Genomic DNA, 15,039 nt, shown 5'->3' with positions numbered 1-15,039 from the left:
CACCACCATCAAGTTATTTTTTAATTATTGATACAGTTTACCTTGGTTGCCTTATTTACTGTTCTAATGAAATCTTCATGACAGCTGTTCTTATTTTACAGTTACTATCTGCCACTTTGGAGACCTTCTTTAAATGCAAATTTAAATCTTTTTATTGTGTATTTTTATGTTTTTACATATTTACTAGCTTTCAGAAATCACATCAAAGTTTTCTTACAAATATAAAATCTACAATTCCCTAATTCATTTTTAATTTAATTTTTATAGTATTTCCATAAACAAATATCTCCCTACATTCTATTACATTTTAACAAATTATTTTATATACCCCGCAGTGCCCCCCTTCCCCGGAGCCATTTCCATCCTTATATTCCATCCAAAATTTCGTCTTGTGGAGGTAATCTTCCATCTTCTTTTCTCAGTACTTTCTCAACAAATTCTTTCCAAATCCCCTCAAAGTCATTTCTTTTCCATAGTCCTTTTTTTACTTTCAGTTTACATGTCAATTTATCATTGATGGCTAATCTCCATACCTCTTTGTACGAATCCTCCACTTCTACATCTATTTTCGTTTTCCAACACCTTGCTATTATTAATCTCGCTGCTGTAAGCAAATTTGTTACCAAATCTTTTTCTTCTTTTTTCCATTTCTCTGAATTATATAACGATAACAAAACTATACTCAGTCTTCTATCTATTTTTATATTCATAACATTTTCCATTTCTAATATCACTTTTCCCCAAAGGTTTTGTACATATTTACATTATATGACCCTACCTCTTGACAGCCTTTCCAACAATTTTTTGAATTATTCTTGTTAATATTATATAGTTTCACTGGAGTCAGGTACCATTTCCAAATCAACTTATAATAATTTTCTTTTATCCAAACCGATACATTTTTCAGATGTCTTTGTTCCCAAATTCTATCCCATTCTTTATCATTTATTTTACATCCTAATTCTTCTTCCTATAGTCCCTTTAAAGTGTTTCCCTTTATTTTTCCTCCTTTATTCTCCATCAACATTTTGTAGATTTTACTATTAATTCCTTTTATGTTCTCATTTTCTTCCATTTCTCTTCCTTTCTGAACTATTTGTTGAAATTGTGTATACTTTTTCTTTTCTATATTCCTTTTCCTCCAATTTTTAATCCATTGTTCTATTTGCATATAGTGAAACCATGAAATTTTTATACCCATAAATTTTTCTATTTCCTTTCTCTATTCTTACATCTATCCAATCTTCTATTCTGTCTATTTTCCTTTCCTTTAACTCCTTATCTAACAATCCTCTCAAGTTCTTTGGAAATTTCTTTTCCGTTATTATTGGTGGTGTTATTGAAACTTCATCCATTAACTCCTTTTTATGTTTATACCATATTTCTATTATATTTCTCATAAGTGGGTTTCCAATAATTTTTATTTCTTTCCTAGTAAAGTTCTTAAAAAAGATATTCCATACTCTCATATCTACTTCCTCTATATCTACAGTCACCCCTCCATATTTGCGGCTTTGATATTTGCAGATTTCATTATTCACAGATTTCATTTATATGTTCTCTCCAGGACTGTCTAGGTCCTCCCGTGCAACTCTGTGGTCAACTTTAACTAAAAGTTGCACTGAAAGACCATTTGTAGCTACTCCAGTGCCATTCTGTAGTCAGTGTATGTTGGACATTGACCACAGAGTTGCACTGGAGGACCTAGAGATTCCTAGAGAGGTGTCCTCTCAGGTAAAAACAGTGTTTTTGTTATTTGTGGTTTTTCCATATTCACAGGGGTCTTGTTCCCCTAACCCTAGTGAATATGGAGGGACAACTGTACTTCTAACCATTCTAAATCTATCCCACCCAACATACCTTCTATCACATATCTCAATTGGTTAGCTTCGTAATATCCTCTTATATTGGGAACACCTAACCCTCCCTCTCTTTGTATTTTATACCAAAATTGTTTATTTAATCTTGTTCTTTTCCCTCCATTACAAAATATATTTATTAGCTGTTGCCATTTATTTAGTTCGGTTTTCGACACTTTTAATGGTATCATTCTGAATAAAAAATTTAATTTTGGTAATATTTTCATCTTAATTAATGCTATTCTTCCAAACAAGGATAAATGGATTTTTTCTATTCTGCCAATTTTTTCTCCATTTCTTTCCTTAGCACTACCAAATTCTTATCTTCCATTTCCTTCAATATATTTATTCCTAAATATTTTATATTACTTCTTAATCTTATCTCTAAACTTTTTTGTTTTATAAACTCAGATTCCTCTTTTTTGTATAATTAAATATCATCATTTCTGACTTATTCCAATTAATATGTAATCCTGTCATTTCTCCAAATATCTTTAAATGTTATTTTTCCCAATCTAACCAATAAATTTTTAATAGTTAATAGTGTATCATCGGCAAATAAACTATTTTAGGGTTTTTTTTAGTCCTATTCCTTCTAAACTATTATCATTCCATGACATTAGCTAACAACTCTATAACCATTGCAAATAATACTGGTAATACTGGACACCCTTGTCTTGTACCTCTTGTCACTCTTATTTCGTTTGTTGTCCCATCATTTACCATTACTTTTACTGAATTATCAAAATATAATTGGTCTATTAATCCTCTTATTCTATCCCCCATTCCAAATCTTTTCATAATTATTTTTAATGTTGGCCATTCCACACAATCAAATGCTTTAAATATGTCTAATGCCAAAATCCCTACCTTTATTTTGTTCTCCCCTATTACATGTATTTTATTCAACACTCTTCCTACTAAATTGGACATTTATCTTCCTTTCACAAATCCACATTGATCCTTTCTTATATATTTATACATACATTTATTCATTCTATTTGCTATCATTGCTGAAAAAATCTTTGCATCTTGATTTATTAATGATATGTGTCTATATGAGCCGGGGTCCATTAAATATTTATCTACCTTTGGTATTAAGATTACTAATGATTGGTGCCATAATGCTGGTATCTTCTCCCCATTCATTATTCCATTATATAATTCTAACAATTTTGGGATTAACATCCTTTCAAACACTTTATAATATTCTGGTCCCAATCCATCCATCCCCGGAGCTTTCCCATTTTTCATTTTCTTTATTACCTCCACTATCTCCACCTTCTCGATGGGTTGTTCAGTAACTTTTTATCTTCTTCCTTTAATTTTTGCCCCCAATTTTCTTCCACATATTTCTCTGTTTTATCCAAATGATTTTCTCCTGCCTGATATAATTCCTTTTAAAATTCTTCAAAATTTTTTAATTTTTCTTTCATCAATCTACATATTTTATCAGATTTATCTCTAACCGTATTTATCATACTTTCCATTTTCTTCTTCTGTGTGGACCTGGCCAACATTTTTGAATTTCTATTACTATATTCAAAAAATTCTCTTCTTAAATAGATCAGATTTTCTTGTACCTCATTTATTTCCTTCTTATCAATTTCTTCCCTTTTTTGCCCTTAATTCTACATATATCTGCTTAGCTCTATTAACTATATATTTTCCAATACTTCTATATCCTTTTCTAATTTCCTCTTTCTTCTTGTCTTTTCTTAAGATTATATGTTTCTTTTATACATATTCCTCTTGTGACTGCTTTCATGGTATCTCATAACAACCCTTTTGTCACATCTTTATCATTTATATCCCATATTTCTTGCCATTCCTTTCCAATTTTTTCTACAATTTCCTTATAATTCAATATCTTAGTGTTTAACCTCCACCTTTTTACTTGTTCATAATCCTTCTTAACCACTATTTCTACATTCACCAAGGCATGGTCCGATACCTTTATATTTGATGTTTCCGAATTTAATACTTTGTTATGTTTTTGATATAAAAATATAGTCTATTCTTGTATATGTTTTATGTACAGCAGAATAATATGTATATTTTGCTTCATCTCCTATACATTTGCTAATACATATTTATCCTCCCTTAATTCCCCCTGTACTATTATGTATCTTCCATCATCATCTTTTAATACAGTGGAACCTCGCCATACGCTGTCTTGACATACGCGGACTTGAGCGTACGCGCTCAAGCTGCGGGGCGTGCGCGGGGTGGTGTGTCCCATTAAATTGAATGGGTGCGCGTGCCCGCGCCGCCGCGCACGAGCCCCATTGTTTCCAATGGGGCTCGAGCATAGGCGGAATTCGCCTTACGCGGAGGGATCCGGAACAGATGCCCCACGTAAGGCGAGGACGGACTGTACCTTTTTTATTACAAAATTACATTTTTTTCAATTATTATAGCTTTGATTTAGAACTTCCAAATGCTTTCTCATAACCCCTTGCCCAATTCTATTTCAATTCATTTTGTCCATCCTTATGTTGGTGTGTTTCTTGTAAAAAGATGAAATCTGCTGCATCTTTTCTTAATAATGCTTCAGTCCTTCTTCGTTTAACCGGCGAACCAAAACCTTTGGTGTTTAAAGTTAAATTTTCAGCTTATTTGACATAATCCAATTTATTTCTATTTCTAATGGCTCCAATTAGTGCTCCCCATACCCAAATTCCATCCCCTATCCCCCCTTTCCTTCCCCCTCCCTCCCCATATCCATTTCACCTACCCACTTACATTCACTAGGGCACTGTGCCCTAGCCCCGGTTGCCAAGCTACCCTTGTGGGGAGGAGTGGCGAAGACATCCAAAGGCCCAAAACTGCCCTCCCCGAGTGCTCATAAATATAAACTTATTTTTTTATTTGATTGTAGTAGTTCTATCTTCCATCTACAAGATTCCAGCTCCTCCAACCGCTCCCAAGCTTTCTTCTCCAGTCGCTACAACCATTACTTCTTCTCCAATTCCTCCAGGTGTTCTCCACCTCTCTCCATCTCCTTTTCTTCCAGACGTTTTCCCGGGTACTCCAGGCTTTTTTCCTTCTTCTTTATTTATCCCCAATTCTTCCAATAACTGTAATCCTTGCTCCACAGAGTCAATCCTATATCTTCTTCCTGCTCATTAAAATTTAAGGACAGCAGGTGTCTCCATGTGTAGTTAATCCCAGCAACAGTACACGGCTTCATCAATGTTCTCCATATTTTCATCTGTGAGCAGTAATCATTATATATTTCCACTTTGGTTTCTACAAATCTTAATTTCTTTGGGTTTTTTCTCATCATGTTAATCAGTCCCTCCTTATTATTATAATTAGTCACTCTCACAATCACATCTCTTGGGGTTATCCTACTCTTCCCTGATGAGATACGATGAATCCTCTCTAAGTCATCTTCGGTCCAGTTAAGAGATGAGGAAATCCGTTGTAGCCATTTTAATATTTCCGTCTTCAAATCGGTTCTTCTATCTCCCTTTCCAGTTTCTGGCATATATTTAATAACAAAGTTTGATCTTCTATGATAATCTTGTAAATATACAAGCCTTTTATCTATCTCAGTAAGTTTAACTTTGTTTCTCTGTATTTCCTTCTGATGTACTTCATGAGTAGTTTTACATCCTTTATTGTCCTCTTTTAGTGTTTGTATATCTTGTTGAATTTGTTTAATGTTTTCCTGTAGGTCCCTGAATTTTTCATTTGAACTTTTCCTTTCCAGTTCCATCTGTTGTTGGAATTGCTTTGTCATAGCTTCTCTCTCCTCCTTTATTGCCTCCAAAAAAACTTGTTTTTCTTTCTCCCTTTGTTTTCCCATCATTTCTATAAGTTTCATCATCATTCCTTCACAATCTGTCACTTTTATTTCCATTTCCTTTTCACCTTTCCCCTTCCCTCCCTCCTCTTGCCTCAAAATGGCTGTAGGCTGTTTGGGTTCCTTTAAAGCGGGGGGGCTGCTTTTTTCGGACTTCTGATCATTTCTGATTCAGGTTCAAAGTGAGCTTTTCTCTCCAAATGTTCAACACGCCGAAATAATTGATCTGATGATTTAAAATTAATTGGTCTTCGCCACCCTTTGACTTCCTCACCCCTTTTCGCTTTTCGTATTCAATCTGTTCTCTCCTTTCTCCCCCTTTGTCTCCTCCGCTTGCTTTTAACCTTCACTTCACTTTTAATCACTCTTAATTATTCCTCAGTTTGAGGAAAGCCTCAATTCCAAAATTCAAGCTTCCAGCTGCAAACTTGGAAAGATTTACTTCTTTTTCTGATTGTGAAGCCTCTTAGTAGCGTCTTAATAGATTAATAAATCTTTAATGACGGCCAGCCAGCTTCACTCCCCAGTTTACAGCCAAATCGAAAGCAAGAGTAAAGAGGTTCTTTCCTTGAGAATTAAAATATTTTTTTTACCTCAGCACGCTCCTTATGTCTTTATCTTGAAAATCCACCCCAGAGCAGTGAAATTCCTCTTTTTGGGAGCATTATTTTAACTACAATTTCTCTTTTCCCATCACTCGGTTGTCTTGGACTGTGTTACCCAGCCACTGCCTGGCTCCGTCTTCTTCCCTAATTCATTTTAACATTATATTACTTTGAGTAAAATTTCAAAATTATTAATTTCTCATGTTCTCATGACATCAAGATTCTTCTAATCCATCTATATATTACACGTTGTCATTTTCCTTCCTTTTTTTAATTCAATAAAGATTCCCTCAACTTGAATTCAAGTTTTAATTCATCATTTCAACCATTTCTTTTCCTAAAGTATTTGCTTTATTACAGCAATCTTACAAAATTCTGTTAAAGGAAGCCACTCTTCCTCTGATATTCTGTATCTTTTTGATTTAGCCAAGAGGTTAGTCTGTCCATCTCTTTCATGTTGAATAGTTTTAATACCCAGTCATCTAATACTGATACTTAGAATCACAGACTTGTAGACACAAGGGCCATCCAGTCCATGAGGAAAGCGCTAGGGAATTGTATCAAGTCACTTATTATTTAACAACCTGCTCTTTTTTCATTCTTATTCTTTGTTCCCCAACACTATTCAATAACATATTTATTTATAAAGGTATGCATACATTATTTATACATATATACAATAATATACAAAGTGTGCATATATTATACACATCTACATACTATTCTTTCCACTATATGCAAGAGCAGCAATGAAAAGAATGAGCAAACTAGAAGGAGTTAAGGCAGGTATGTCAGCAACACCTGCCTGTGTCATCCATCCCACAGACAAATACACTCATCCCTCCATGCTTGCAGCTTTTATATTTGTGGATTTGATTATTCACAGATTTGATTAATATGTTCTCTCTAGGAATATCTAGATTCTCCAGTGATCTATGATCAACTTTAACTAAAAGTTGCACTGAAAGACCTAGAGATTCCTAGAGAGAATACTCTTATTAGCCATTTGTATCTCCTCCAGTGCAGTTCTATGATCATTGTCTGTCAGATGTTGACCACAAAGTTGCACTGGAGGACCTAGAGATTCCTAGAGAAGTGTCCTCTCAGGTAAAAACATGGTGTTTTTGTTATTTGTTTTTTCCATATTCACAGGGGTCTTGTGCCCCTAACCCTAGCTAATATGGAGGGACAAGTGTAATTAGCTAACTTTCCCTTGCCAAGCCCATGGCAGTCTGCTAAATCCCAGACAAATCTAATTTTAGGGGAGGGAAAAAAGCAACGGGAAGATAATTGTCTGTCTTTTCACATCATTTTCTTTCTCTTTTTTTCTCTCTATGACTAATGACAAAAGCCAGAAGAACTTCATTTAAAGTGGGAGTTGTTCAGAGTCATAACTATTTGACACTGGGATCTATATTCAGACGTACCAGGAGAAGTACTGTTTTGTTATTTTAAACCATAGCACCTGCAGGAATATTGTTCCAACGTTGTTGTTGTTGTTGTTGTTGTTGTTGTTGTGTGCCTTCAATTCATTATCAACTTACAGTAACCCCAAGGCAAATCTATCATAGGGTTTTCTTGGAAAGATATGTTCAGATGGGGTTTGCATTTACTTTCCTCTGAGGCTTCGGGTGTCAGATCAGGCAGTGCAGGTATGGGGATGTCAGATTAGGGGGCAGGAATGTCAGATAAGGTGCAGGGGGCAGCAAGGAGGGCAGGTCAGATGGCAGGGACAAGGTGGTGGCAGATCAGGCAGCAGAAGTGCAAAGATGTCAGAGCAGGTGGCAAGAGGCACAGGGATAGAATCATAAAGTTAGAAGAGACAAGGCCCATCCAGTCCAAGCCCCTGCCATGGAGGAAATCACAAAGCACCCCTGACAGATGGTCATCCAACTTCTGTTTAAAGATCTAAAAAGATGGAGATTCCACCACACTCCAAGGAAGTGTGTTCCACTGTCAAACAGCCCTTATTGTCAAAAAGTTCCTCCTAATGTTGCGGTGGAATCTCTCTTCTTGGAGCGTGCATCCATTGTTTTGTGTTCTATTCTTTGGAGCAGCAGAAAACAAGCTTACTCCCTTCTCAATATGACATCCCTTCAAATATTTAAACAGGGCTATCATATCATCCCTTAATTGTCTCTTCCCCAGGCTAAACATACCCAGTTCGCTAAGTCTCTCCTTATATGGCATGGTTTCCAGACCTTTCACCATTTTAGTTGCCCTCCTTTGAACATGCTCCAGCTTCTCAACATCCTTTGTTTAACTGTGGTGCCCAGAACTGGATAAAGTATTCTAGGTGAGGCCTGATTAAGGCAGAAAAGAGTGGTACTATTACTTCCCTTGATCTAGACACTATACTTCTATTGATGCAGCCTAGAGTTGCATTGGCCTTTTTAGCTGTCGCATTGCACTGTTGACTCATGTTCAACTTGTGGTCTACTAGGATTCCTAAATCCCTTTCACACGTTGTCTCCTTCAGCCAGGGGTCCCTCATCCTTTATCTATGCATTTCATTTTTTTGCCCTAAGTGCAGTAACTTACATTTCTCCGTGCTGAAATTCATTTTGTTAGCTTTGGCCTAGCTTTCTAGTCTATTCAGGTCATTTTGAATTTTCATCCTGTCCTCTGGGGTATTTGCTATTAATAATAATAATAATAATAATAATAATAATAATAATAATAATTTATACCCACTCTTCAGCCAAGGCTATCAGAGCGGCTTACAATTTGTAAATTGGTACGTTAGTGCTTACCTGTGAGACGTCCCTTTCCAGCAGAGAAGGTCCGGGCATCCTGATGTTGGGTAGCTCCGCCTGCAAAGGCTCCTGGAGGCAGGACAAAGTTTAAAACAGAGGCCCGGGGCCCAACCCCGCCTCCATGGGCGGAGCGACCCCCAGAGACCTCAGTCAGTGACCAGCCCAGCGACTGGTTAATCTTGAAAGGCATTGGTGACCAGACTTGGCATCTAGAAGGCAAGGCCTGAAACTCAGAGTAGAGAGAAGGAAAAAGAAAAACTGTGTGTGTGTCCCGACCCCGATCCTTAGGCGTCTGCAGGCAGACAGGGTGGGAAGGATGCCCGGACCTTCTCTGCTGGAAAGGGACGTCTCACAGGTAAGCACTAACGTACCATTTCCCAGCAGAGAAGGGTGCCGAGCATCCTGATGTTGGGATTTACAAAAGCTCTGACCCAACCAGGGAGGGGCCTGCTGAAGCCTTGGTGGAGTCGGACACTATCTGTTGAAGAACCCTGCGGCCAAAAGCCGCCTCGGCTGACTGGAATATGTCGAGTTTGTAGTGTCTGGCAAACGTGGAGGGAGTTTTCCAGGTGGCAGCTCGGCAGATCTCTGACAGGGGCGCGTTAGTGGAGAAAGCAGCCGAGGTGGATGCACTTCTGGTGGAATGTGCCAAGATGCCGTCTGGCGGGGGAAGGTTCATGACCTTGTAGCATTCGAGGATGCAAAGCTTGATCCATCTTGATAGCGTCGACGACGATACCTTTTTGCCCTTGGATCGCGGTTGGAAGGAGACAAAAAGTGATTCTGACTTTCTGAAGGCCGCAGTCCTCTTGAGGTATATCTTTATGGCTCTGCGCACGTCCAAGGTATGCCAGGCCCTGTCTAACTCCCCAGTTGGTCGAGGGCAGAAGGTAGGCAAGACGATGTCCTGGGACGAGTGGAAAATCGAATTAACCTTGGGGATGAAGGTCGGGTCAGGCCTCAATACAACGGAATCGGGTCTGATGATGCAGAGCTCTTTTCTCACCGACAGCGCCCCAATCTCTGATACTCTGCGGGCCGATGTGAGGGCTGTGAGGATGAGCGTCTTGAGGGTGAGGAACTTGAGAGACGCCTCCCTCAGCGGCTCGAATGGCTGTACCGTCAGGGCCAGAAGAATCTTGTGTAGGTCCCAAGACGGGAATCGATGTCTTGTCGGGGGCGCCCTGTTGGAGACCCCCTTGAGTAATCTCCTAATGTGAGGATGGTGTGATATCGTAGCGGCCCGTTTGTGGGGCAGTATCGAAGTGATTGCTGCCACCTGTCTCTTTATTGTGTTAGGTCGGAGGCCCTGGCCAAAGCCGTCTTGGAGAAATTGGAATAACGTAGCAACAGAGACTTTAATGAAGTCCTTCTTTTTTCTCTTACACCATCTCCTAAACGCCCTGAAGGTGTACTCATAGATCTTCATGGTGGATGGGCGCCTCGATGCCAGAATGGACTCGATCACCTCAGAGGAGTAGCCATAGCCGGTTAGCATGTTCCTCTCAATTTCCACGCGTGAAGCTGAAGCCAGGTGGGATCTGGGTGATGTACCTGACCCTGGGTCAGTAGGTCTGGTCTGGCTGGGAGAGGAAGACTCCGTATCGCCTGGCTGAGAATCTCCGAGAACCAGGGACGTCTCGGCCAGGCTGGCGCTATGAGGATGACCTCCGATTCCGACGTTCGAATCTTGGACAGGAGGCGAGACAGCAGCGGGACTGGAGGGAAGGCGTATAGGAGACCTTCTGGCCAGCGGCAGTTTAGGGCGTCGAAGTTTTCTGCCCCTTGGGTCTTGAACCTTGAGAAGAACCTGGGAGTCTTGGCGTTGGCAGGGGACGCGAACAGGTCTAGGACCGGGCGGCCCATCGTCTCTATTATGGACTGGAAGACTTCCGGGTGAAGGCTCCACTCCCCCTGGTCTATGTCGGTTCGACTCAGCCAATCTGCTGTGGTGTTGAGCTGTCCCTGCAAGTGTTCGGCCTCTAGGGACAACAGATTGGCCTCTGCCCACGATAGCAGGGACTGGGCTTCCGTCATGAGGGACCGTGATCTTGTGCCGCCTTGTCGGTTTATGTGTGCCTTGGCAGTGATGTTGTCTGTACGCACGAGGACTGACTTGTGACGGATTGACTGGCTGAAGGACCTGAGGGCTAGGCGGACCGCTCGTAGTTCTAGCCAGTTGATGCTGTGGGATCGTTCCTCCGGGCCCCACCGTCCCTGGGCTAGCAGTGGTCCGCAGTGAGCCCCCCAGCCCCGAAGGCTGGCATCCGTGGTGATCTGGACTTTTTCGGCCGTCCAAATGGGTCGACCTCTGAAGACTGTTTGGGCTATCCACCACCTGAGGGACTGGCGAACGCTGTTGGGCACTACTATCTTGCGATGGCTCTTCCGCGCAATGGCCTTTTGGTGTGGCAGAAGCAGCCACTGGATGGGTCTGGCATGGAATCTCGCCCAAGGTAGGCATTCGATCGCTGCGATCATCAGACCCTGTAGGTGAGCGAGTGACCGGAGGCTGGTACGAGACGATCGTAGCACCTGTAGCGTTGACGTCCGGATGGACTGGATCCGGTCGGGGGGAAGGCGGACCGTCCCCGACTTTGTGTCTATTAGGGCTCCTAGGTGGATGATCGTTTGGCTGGGGTGAATGGAGCTCTTTTCCAGATTGATCAGGAAGCCATGGTCCTCCAGGGACCTGAGTATGGTGGCGGTGTCCTGGATGGCTTGAGTCCTTGAGGGGGCCCTGATCAGGAGGTCGTCCAGGTAAGGGTGAACATGGAGACGTTGAGTCCTCCAGTGGGCGACAAGGGCTACCATGATTTTGGTGAAAATTCTGGGCGACGAAGAAAGCCCAAAGGGGAGGGCCCTGTATTGGAAGTGGCGCCTGCCATATCTGAAGCGTAGGAAACACCGGGAGGATGGGTGAATCAGAATATGAAGATAGGCATCTTGTAGGTCTAGAGAAGAGAGAAAGTCTTTGTGGCGAAGGTTGTCCAGAATGGTTTTGAGGGTTTCCATCCTGAATTTCTTCTTGCGGACAAAGCGGTTGACTGGTCGCAGGTTTAGGATAGCCCTCCAAGTTCCATTTTTCTTTGGTACCAGGAAGAAAGTGGAGTAGCACCCTTGGCCTCTTTGAGCATCTGGCACAGGTTCGATGGCCTGAATGGCGAGTAGACGATCGATGGCTTCCAGCAGGAGGCGATGTTTGATGGGGTCGATGGATTTGGGAGAGGGTATGAACATGTTGGGGGGAGTGCGATGAAACTCTATCCTGTATCCCCTGCGGATGGTGTCGAGGACCCACTTGTCCGTCGTGGATCCCTCCCAAACCCCTGCGAATCCCTGGAGTCTGCCTCCTACTGGAGGGGCACCGTCATGACTGTTGATTTTTGGAGGTGGATTTGGAGCCTCCTCCTTTCTTGGGGGAGAAGGGAGGGCGATTTCGCTTGTTGAATTTGTTGTCGCCCCATCTGGGCTTGGTGGACCTGGAGTCTCTGGTCTGAGATTGAAAGGGAGAGAAGGACCGTGACGATCGAAAGGAAGACCGGTTCCTGAACTGTCTCTTGTCATCTTTCTTTCTTGACGAGGGCAAGGTTTTCTTTTTATCCTTGCCCTCTACCAGTACTGGTTCGAGGGATTCGCCGAACAATTTAGTCCCTAAGAAGGGGGTGAAGGCCAAGTTTTGTTTGGACCTAGCGTCCACCTGCCAATTTTTGAGCCATAGCTGTCGTCGCACTGCTAGTGTCGCCGCCTGGGCCCTGGCGCACTGTTGTACACAGTCCAGAGTGCCATCTGCCCCGAGAGCCAACGCTTTGGTGATCTTGTTGATGGTTTGTCGGATCTTGGTGTCTGCATGGGGCAGTAGCTCCAGCAACTCCTTGGTCCACTGTAGCGATGCGCGCATCGCTAGAGAGACTGTAGTGGCTGCCCTGATGGCTACCGACTTGGCTTCGTGTGCTTTCTTGAGTGCCCCCTCGGCCCTTCGGTCTTCAGGGTTTCTAAGCGTGTCCTCGCCATCCCTGATGAAAACTGTCGAGGAGACGAGGGCAGACACTGGGGCATCCACTAGGGGGACCTTTAGACTATCCATGACTGCCCGCTGAAGGATGTACTGCTTCCGAATTGCGCTGTGGTTGGGTCTCGAGGCTGCTGGTGTCTTCCATTCGTCCCTCACAACCTGCATGATGTTGAAGGGGCATGGAAGTTCCTGAACCGTGGTGGCTGGAGCAGGGAAAAGATCTTCTCCCACCCTGGGGAGATCTGAGTCCAGAGCAGGGGCAGATGGGGGTGGTAAGGCGATGCCCAGGGTTTTGATTGTTTTCTTTATTAATGCTGGATAGTCCTCTGACTTGAGGAGTCGCGAAGACATGGGGGCGTCACTGGTCGAGTCTCCCTCGTCCTGTGAAAGCTCTCCCTCCTCGGATTCTGAGGCCGCAGAGTCTATGCTGGCCGGGGGACCCTCGTCCTCCGAGGAGTGGGGTGAGGAAGATCGAGCCCGGTTGTTGGATTGGGCTGCATATCGGGCCCTTTTGGCTGGGGGGCGAAAGGCCTGAGATCCGTCGGAATCTGAATCCGACTGTGAACCCCGTCTCTGCGATCCTCTGGATCTGGCGGCTTGGGCTTGGACCTGGGAGTCTAGGGGGCTTTGTAACCCAAGGTCATCTGGGGACGTGGACTCCCGAGGGGACCCATGATAGGCGGAATTGGATGAGGAGCGGCAAGATAGTTCTCCCCGCTGGCCCCGGGGAGGCATGGCTTCGGCCTGATTAGCCAACTCGCGGCCCGAGTCGCCAGTATGGCGGCCCCCATTAGGCGCCGCATGGCCTAGCGGCCCCCCCTTCATGGTCGCCCCTAACGTGGCGGCCCCCATAGAGGGCCGCATGGTCTCCTGACCCCACTTCCGGGTCATCAAGATGGCGGCCGCCATCCCCGACCGCATGGCCAAGATGGCGGCTCCCATCTCGGCCCACGTGGTCTCCGCCGCCAGGGCCGACCGCGCGCCCGCTGGCGCCCGCTGGGTGCCAGATGTTGGGCCCTCCCATCCCAAACCACCCCTGGTGGGCGAGGGGGACCCAAGGGAACCCCCACTGGGGGGAAAAGGGGCCGTTTGCGCCGCCTGCGGTCCCGGTCGCTGGGCCTCCGGCTGCGGAGGGGCCCTGGAGGAAAGGGCCTGGCCACCCGAGGAGGGGGGGGGACGAGCGGAGGAACAAAGGGGCCGGCGCCCCAGCCCTGCGCTCCGCTAGGCTGGCCCCGCGGAGCGCCGCCGCCGCTCGTTCTTTGGGGGAGCACAGAGGAGTCTGCGGTCCCCGGCTCCCTGGGGAGGTCCCAGAGAGCAAAGCTGGGCAGGAGGGTTTGGCTTACCTCCTCCCCTGGCGTCCGTCGCGGTGGCGGTAAGGGCTCTCCAGCCTCCAACCCTGGCCGGGTCGGCGGTGGTGCCCTGGGCCCTGCAGCGGTCTGTGAGGGACCTCCCTCAGCCCGGTGCGGCCCGGCTCCCACTTCTCCTCCTCCATCCGGGTTCAGAGCCTCTGGGCGCGCTTCCGGCGAAGCCGGGGCTTGCCTGGGCTGAGTGGGAGCCTGCTCGCCCCCTGGCCTGGCCTCTTCCTCGCTGGCCATGAGGAAAAGGAGAAAGGCAGAGCGGAAAGGAGGAAAAGGAGGAAGGAAAGGTTTTTTTTTTTTTTTTTAAAAAGAGCGAAGGAGAGAAAAGCAAAGGTAGGTGTAAGCCAGGCCAAGTCTGGGGGAGCCAATGGAGGATCTTCTAAGAAGCTGGGAGATGCGTCCTACCAGGAGCTAGGCAGGAAGAAGACTGAGGTCTCTGGGGGTCGCTCCGCCCATGGAGGCGGGGTTGGGCCCCGGGCCTCTGTTTTAAACTTTGTCCTGCCTCCAGGAGCCTTTGCAGGCGGAGCTACCCAACATCAGGATGCTCGGCACCCTTCTCTGCTGGGAAATAGACATTTCCCTGCCCTCAGGCTTACAATCTAAAAAAGACAAGACACAAAAGGAGAAGGGAATGG

At 44.5% G+C, this 15,039-nt stretch overlaps 1 protein-coding gene across 2 annotated transcripts in view; it reads right to left on the bottom strand.

Moving 5' to 3' along the window:
* Nucleotides 1-15,039, bottom strand: part of ATF6 (activating transcription factor 6) — a 134,248-nt gene that overhangs the window by 49,388 nt on the left and 69,821 nt on the right. The gene's annotated exons all lie outside the window — the stretch shown is intronic.

The sequence above is a fragment of the Sceloporus occidentalis genome, unplaced genomic scaffold (assembly GCF_023333645.1).
Source record: "Sceloporus occidentalis isolate IW3139 unplaced genomic scaffold, rSceOcc1.0.p SCAF_3, whole genome shotgun sequence".
Taxonomy (NCBI): domain Eukaryota; kingdom Metazoa; phylum Chordata; class Lepidosauria; order Squamata; family Phrynosomatidae; genus Sceloporus; species Sceloporus occidentalis.
The sequence above is the reverse complement of the archived record's forward strand: the minus strand, read 5'-3'. Positions and strand labels throughout refer to the sequence as shown.